The sequence below is a fragment of the Myotis brandtii genome, unplaced genomic scaffold, assembly GCF_000412655.1.
Source record: "Myotis brandtii unplaced genomic scaffold, ASM41265v1 scaffold583, whole genome shotgun sequence".
Classification (NCBI taxonomy): Eukaryota; Metazoa; Chordata; class Mammalia; order Chiroptera; family Vespertilionidae; genus Myotis; species Myotis brandtii.
The window spans coordinates 962,589-970,506 of record NW_005370191.1 but is presented as its reverse complement, the minus strand read 5'-3'; positions in this window follow the sequence as shown (position 1 = coordinate 970,506).

Sequence of the window (7,918 nt, the reverse complement as noted above, 5' to 3'; positions counted from 1 at the left end):
AAACAATAACATTGTGATTATTGCATTCCCCATGGGCTAGTTGCTGAGCCTGACCATTAGACTCCTAAGGTCATAGGAGGCCAAGCAAAGAAGGAAACTTGATCAGTCATCACATCCATCGGTCCCAGCAGCTACCAGGGAGAGGACATTCCTTCCAGGGGCTGAGGCCTGTGAAAAGGTTCTGTGCCTTCCCATGAGCAGGCACCAGGGCAGGTGGAGGGTGGTATTCCAGACAACATTCCCATCACAGGGGACATTGGCAGTCCCCTGCCCAGTGCAGCCCAGGAGAAGGCATTCTGTGAGGGCCTAACCCTATGGTCCACAGCCCTTGGCTGGTAACATTTGGAATCCTGGAGCAGCGAGGGGCTGCCTCGTTCATGGGCAAGGGGTCTGGGCCTGTTGCTTGGCTGTGCCCAGGAGCCCAGGGATCAGTGCACAAGGCACAGGGGAGGGCTGTGGTGAAGAGCAGCACCGACTCTGAGACCTGCTTCTCCAGGGCTTTGGGACACAAAGCGTGAGGTCCTTCCTCAAAGCACAGCCAGATCAGTGCCACCCTTGTCTTCCCCTCAGCCACCCTGGCTTGAGCCCCACAGAGTATAACCTTGGCTGCATACCTTGGTTTCCCATGAAGGCTGGTTGCCACCCTCCCAGGCCATCTGCCCATGCTGCCCCCTCTGGCCTTACCTGGCCTGGCCCTTTGTCTTGCCCTCTTACTCTAAGCCTCACCAAACTCTAGCTCCTACATTCCTCCCAAGGTTTCTCTAACTCTTGCTTTCCCCTGGGCTTTTGCGCATACTGTTCTCTTTGCCAAAACCCCCTTCGCCTGCACCCTCTGCTCTGGTGAACTCTCCAAGCATCAGCCCAGAGGAGATTTCCTCTAAGAAGCCTTTCCTAAACCCCAGATTGAGTCGGCTTCTCTCCTGTGCCCCCAAACCTTTCTTCCTGCTTCATAAGCGCACATATGACTGCAGGCTATAATTGCCGGTATCCTTTCCAGCACCCATTTTACATTCCACAGGGGCAGTCGCTTTGTCTCACCTGGGCTCCAGGGTGTCCCTGGTGCCCAGCACAGGGCCTGACACATAGGTGTTGTTGAATGAATGAAAGATTGAGTCATTCATTGAGATGGCTCCTTGGCCCAGTCTGTCCGAGGTGCAGGCAGAGGCCATGGTGTCTTCTGCAGCCTCAGTATCCCAGTCACTGGTTTGGCAGAGGCATCCTTGCCATAGTGACCTGCAGCAGTAGAGGGAGCGGGCAGCCGTCACGTGGGGAAGAAGGTGATCCTTCTGTCTGGGGGCCCCTGGGAGCCAGAGTATCCATGGAGTGAATAAGGGTGAAGCCGATGAGGGTGGCACTCAGGATGTAGTGTTTGGGGGTTATTATTGTAACCTCCAGTTTTTTTTAATATTACCAGCTTAGAGTAACCTCTAAACCTGGGTTCCCAGAGGAAGGGAAGATCAGACTTCAGTAGAAACCAAAGACATAGCAGCTGGAAGATCCAGGGAAGGTCCAGGAAGAGGGGGCAGCTGGCTGGATGCACCTCAGCTAGAGCTGCTCTGATCTCACCCGTTTCCCATACGGGGGCCTGCCTCTGACCTCACTTGTAAAGAGAGTTTGAATGTTGAAACAGCTAAAAGCCACTAATGAGTCCAGAGCAGGCAGTTACTGGCTTTCTCCCCCAGACCTCCCTGCCAGCCACTTGCTTGGGGGTGTGAGCAGTGCCAGTCAACATCCATCCATTGCACAGTGAAGGAGCAGCCACTAGGTGAGGTTACACTTGGGCATGAGAGTCAGCCACAGCGCCTGTGCTAACTGGGGATATGTGTGGTCCGACAGCGTCCCATCCCCAGGGCCTCTGCAGTCAGAGCCACAGCGTGGGCAGCAGGGCCAATGTGACACGGACAGTGTGTGAGTGTGCAGGCGCAACAGGGCTTGGGCACAGCTGTCCTTTAGTAAACGCTGCTAAATGAGAGAGGGGACAGACGCTGGCTGAAAGGCTGGCTGGACATTCTTTAAAGGGAGTGTTATTGGTGCTCAGTGCAGGCAGCAATTCCGACTTCTGGGTAGTGCTAAGGAGGGTGTCGATCTCAAGGAACAAAAGGCAGATCATAACCAGGGTACCAGCTCTTAGTGTACCTGATTGCCTGCATTAAAATAGAAGTGTTTGAAAGCCATCACTCTCCTTAAGTAGGTTAGGCATCTCTATTGCGATCCTGCTTATAGCTTAGCAAAGCCTTTTTTTCCCCTTAGAGTGTTCGAAGGCCAGCTTTAGCTGAGCCCATGTCCAAATTAGGTCAACTCCAAGCTGGTGCTGCCCGAATCCCTGACAGCCCTGCCTGCCCACCTTTCTGATAGATCAGCTCTGCAATTGCCCGGGGCAGTGGGAACGGTTCTCCTTGGTTTGGGCTTGCTGCTGTGTCCCCCTGCTTCGGACCTCAGAAACCAGCCGCCCTTGTTGATGGTCCCCATGAGGCCCAGAAGTGACTCTGTTAAAATATTATCTCCTCCAGGGACACTTCAGGACCAGACATGCTTGAGGCAGATGTCAAGTGTGGCGGGAGTGGGGGGGTTAGGGGGGAGGGGGACAGCGTGTTTTCCCATCCTTGTGCAAGGGAAAGAAGAAATCAAGCAAGTGGAAGAACAGATGTTGCTGCCTCCTGCGCGGCCCGGTGGGCTGCCGGGGTAGCAGAGGGGCCAGGCCCGCTGTCGGGAGGTGCTGGCTTGCTTCCTGGGCTGTCCTGTCCTGTTGGGGAGGAGGAATGTGCTGTCCCCCCAGCCCCTGAAGATAAGTGATTAACACTGGTGAGAGAGAGAGAGAGAGAGAGAGGGAGAGAGAGAGAGAGAGAAGAGAAAGAAACAAAGGAAGGAAGGAAGGAAGAGAGGGAGGAAGCAGTAGGGTTTGCTGCCTTTCATGGTGTAAATTCTCCTGCCAAGGCCAGATGTACACAATCTCTCTCTAGAGCAGTGTGAGCTGCCTCCAGCACACGGCTCTCTGAGCCCAGCCACCCAAGCCTGTTGTTTGTTGTATTGAGGAAGCAAGCTCAAAGCAGAGCCCAGGGCTACCACAGAGGCAGGAGCAAGCAGGAGCAGAACGTGAACCTAGGCTTCCAATCCCAGCCCAGGGCTGGCTCCACGATGCTGTCTCAGAGGAACTTTCCAGAATATCCCCAGGGCACAATGACTCTCAGCCTGAGACCCTGAGAGGATGGGTGCTAGTGGGCTTCTGGGAGCTGCCTGGGCTGGGCTGGCCTGGCCCCAGGTGTTCAGGGCATTCGTCCTGGTGACTGGGAGGCAGAGCTTTCTGCTACACAAGCCAGGCAGTGACAGAAGTGTGGTGGGCGAGAGAGGCCTTCCAATCCCAGCCCAGGGCCTCTCCAGCACTTCGCCACCCCTCTCCCAGTGGCACACTCCAGTTTTGCTTTGTCTTGCCACTTGTGAATGTATGTATTTTAAATCTATTCTTTTCAATTTTCCTTTTTCTACTTTATTTTTCTTTCACTAAATGTAGTGACAGACCTGGGTTTGTGTGTAGTCTTTGCTCTGGGTACTGTGGGACTGCGCTGACTGCACTGGTCACTTATTCCCTCTGGGCCCTACTTTCACCATCTACCCTGTCCCAGTCAGCTCGGGCTGCTGTAATAACACAGACTGGGTGGTTTAAACGACAGGCATTTATTTCTCACAGTTCTGAAGGCTGGAAGTCCAAGATCAAGGTGCTGGCAGATTTAGTTCCTGGTGAGAACTCTCCTGGCTTGCAGAGGGCCCCCTTCTTGCTATGTCCTCACATGACCTCTTCTTTGAGTGCACAGGAAAGAAATTTGGTCTCTCTTCTTCTCTTATGAAGGCACTAACCCCTTTATGGGGGCTCCACCCTTATGACCTCATCTAAACCTAATTACCTCTCAAAGGCCCCTCCTCCTAATATTATCACACTGGGGATTGAGGCTTCCGAATATGAATGGGGAAGGGGGGGCATATTCAGTCTGTACCCTAAATGCTCTTCTAAAAGCTTTTTTATAAATTGGGTTTGGGGTATGATGAAGACGACCTCATGGAACAGCATCATGGTGGTGGTGTGTTCTCAGATGCTCCCTGAGCTGGCTGAGTCCACAGTGTGTCTGAGCCAGGGACTCCAGCAAGGTTCTGAGGCCGGGAACCTAGGCCATGGAGTGTCCCCTGAAGCCTCCATTTAGGGACTAGTCATGGAAGGCTTCCTGTAGGAGGTGATGAGGTTGGGAAGGCCGCTTTCCCAGCAGGCTGATGACGAGTCCCCTGCAAAGGCTAGGAGATGGCGATGAAGACAGCAGGAGCCTCAGAAGGACAGAGGTGGGATGCAGAGTTGGGAAGTCTGAGGGTGGCCCAGCCGCCATGCCTCTGGGTTTAGTCTCAGGCAGGGAAGGAGGGTTCTTGGCATGAGCATCTGGGGAGGAACTGACGTCAGCCTGAACCCGGCTCCAGTCTCGACTCTGTCATCCACCCCCTCTCCGAGCCCCAGCTTCCTCCTTGTCGGTAAACCACTCACAGGATATTTGTAGGCAATATCGTAAAGAAGCCCCTTACACAGTGCCTGGCACAGAGTGGGGTCAAATGTGTTGTTGGTGTCCTGTCTCTTTCTCACATGAAGCCAATTAGCAAGCATTTATTGAGCATTTATTTTGCCCCCTCCCTGTGCCAGGCTATACCGAGTGGATGGAGATCTGTCCCAGGGGCCTAGGGCCCGGACACGGGGTGGGGTGAACCCACAGGATAGACCCAGAGGCCAGGAAGAGTTTGGTGAAGGGGGGTGTCTCTCTGGAGTGTAAAGGTGGTGGGAATTGGCCAATTTGCTAAGAAGGAGAACAGAGGAGGCAGAGGTGGGGTGCAGGTGGCTGTTCTTTAGATGCCCCTGAGCTGTAGCCTGCACTGCCCTGGGAAAGCCCCGGGCACCGACAGCCTGAAACCCAGGGACTAAGGCAGAGGTAGGGTGTGGTCTGGGGAGATGTAAAGGGAAAACTGAGGCGCTGCCACCTACTGAGCATGAGTTTGTGCCATGCCTTGTGCCAGGACTCGTGCACGCTCACTTCATCTACGCTGTGGACTGAATCAATCCCACTTTACAAATAAAGAAACTAAGGCTTAGAGAGAGGGAGGGACCCACCCGGGGTGGGGTGGGGGACAGCCCCAACCCAGACTCTCAGGCTCACCTCCCTCACCAACTTTCCTATTTATCCGCCTCTGCACTGCACTCCAGGAGCAGGGTCGCCTTGTGGGGGCCACGCCAGAGAAGGGCCAGGCATCCAGGTGTGGGGCAGGGACAGTTGGTCAGGGAGAAAGGGGCGCCCAGAAGTGGGAGTCGTTGGGGAGGGGACCGCAGTGTGTGTGCCCTGAGACTCAGGGCGAGCGTGGGGCCTGGAGGGGCACTTGGGCTGAGGTGGCTGGCACGGGGATCCAGAGGCAAGAGAACCCAGATGGTTGCATGTGCGTGGGAGGGGTGGGCGGAGCACCAGGCTCTGGCCCTTGCCACGCAGTCTGTCCCTTCCATCCGGATCCTCGTTAACACGGCGCCACCTAGTGGCAGCAAGTGGAAGCGGCGGCATGACCTGGTTCCTGCTGGAGTTCCTCTGCCTCTGTGCCCCCAGGGACAAAAAAAGAAAGGAGGGAGGGGCCGCCCCCAACCTCGCCTAAAGAGCAGGTGACACCTGACATCTAAGGGGTTGAATGGACGGAGGCAGAGGCTGGAGGGAGGCGGGGTGGCACACCAGGCTTTGACCTTGACCCCAGTCTGAGTGGTTTGCCCCTCTTCAGCCCCAGCCTCCAGGGTGAAGGAGGAGGTGAGAGAAAGTAGACGTTGTCTAGACTGGGCAAGGAGGAAGAAAGGCCCTGAGGATTCAGCAGGGGGTGGGGTGGGGGGACATCTGGACAGAAGCCTGGGGCCCAGTGTGAGGTTGGAAGTGGAGGGACGGGTGGGGCTGCAGGTGGGAGCAGAGGATGTGGAGGTGATGGTGGGAAGGTCAAGGACCTGCCTGGGACTGGCTGCCAGACATTGGAGGGACTCCCCCCAACTCTCCTCCAACAGAATCCAGTCCTGGGACATGGCCCTTTCTCTATCCTGATCCTCCTGCTCTGGGCTGGCTCTTCCTCCCTCCGTTACATAAGGAACACAGCATATTTGAGTCAAGAAAACTAACACATCTTCATTGAGGCTGATGGTGGGAGACACAGTCCCTATGATACTGGGCATCATGGGGAGGGAGGTGTGTGCTGTCTCCCAAGCCTGGCTCTGCCTGAATTTGCCAGTGGTCTTGGGCCAGCCACAGTTCCTCACTTAGCAAAGGCCCTGAGTGCTAAGTAATTCCTGCTGGTGAGGCTTGAGGTGTCGGTGTCAGTGGTCCAGGGGTTTAGGGGTGAGTGGAAACCCATTCCTGCTGGAACCTCAGTGAAAGGCAAGGCCATGCACACCTGCTTTAGGACGTTAAGACATTAGTCTGGTGTGTTGTGTGTGTGTGTGTGAGAGAGAGAGAGAGAGAGAGAGAGAGAGAGAGAGAGAGAGAGAGAGAGAGAGAGAGAGAGAGAGAGAGAGAGACATAGGCAGAGCTGCCCCTTTGACTATGAATTTTGGGGCAACCTGCTCTCCATGACGTGCACCCCTTCCTGGGGCAGCTAGATGCCATATGTCCCCAGAAGGACCTGCAACTCCTCCCAGGTGGGGCTACTCCTCCCACTACCCCCCACGCCCCCGCACCCCGTGCCTCAGCCCCTGCCCACAGTCCCACTCTCAGCAGATGCTCCCTTTGGCCTTGGCCACTGAGGGAAATTTCTCCTTAAAGCTGGAAATTGAGGCCACCCAGTTGTCCGCCTTCAGTCCAAGCATCCTGAATGAGGATATTCAGGTGGAAAATATGAGGACACTCAGGAGCCATATGGTGTGTGCTTTAAAAAACCAGGTGCAAGAGTACGTCTTCTGCTGTGTCTGGGGCCTGAAAAAGTCCAGAATCTGCTGCTCCAGACCCGAGAGTGAGGAGGACAGGAGGCCCAGATCCTCAGGAGGGTCTCATGAACGCAGGCAGTGATGCGCCTGGTGTTGGGGCCACGCCGAGCCTGTTTCCCGGAGAGGAAGGGACATGTCAGCACGTGCTTTATATATTGAAATGACAATGGGTGTGGGAATTGGAGAATGCTGAGCACAAATTTGACCAGCATTGCTTGTCCTTCGTCATGCCCTTCCCAGAAGCGAGCAGGCCACAGATGTCCATGGCGGAGGGGGAGGGGCTCCCGCGGATTGAGGGCTGTGAGCTCATTGAGCCCCCAGTGGAGGTGTCTCCTTACAGAGGCGGGGAGCAAACCTCAGGGTGGCTATCAAACCTCCTTCCCCAAGGTCCCTCTGTAAGTGACAGAGGATTTGAGCCAGGCTTGACCTACCCCAAGGCAGGGGCACCGGCCATTATCAAGGGCATGGTGGGGCCTGGACATGCCTCAGAGTGGGCACAGCTGGTGACTGCTGTCCAGAAACCCGGCAGTTGCTCCCCCGGGGTTGCGATGTCATGGTGGGTGCTCTTCTGTGCGTGGGCCTTGGGCCTTGAGTTTAGGCAGGAGTGTAGGGGTGGGGTCTTGCCTCTCTGAGCACTGCCCCCATGTGTCAGCCCACAGGGAGAGATTTTCTTAGTGTATCCTGAGACGGGCACCGATGTCCTTCATTCTTGATAACAACGCCTGCCTTCCCCAAAGAGCAGCGGTTCTCAACCTGTGGGTCGCGACCCCTTTGGCGGTCGAACGACCCTTTCACAGGGGTCGCCTAAGACCATCCCGCATATCAGGTACTTACATTAGGATTCATAACAGTAGCAACATTACAGTTATGAAGTAGCAACGAAAATAATTTTATGGTTGGGTCACAACATGAGGAACTGTATTTAAAGGGCCAGAAGGTTGAGAACCACGG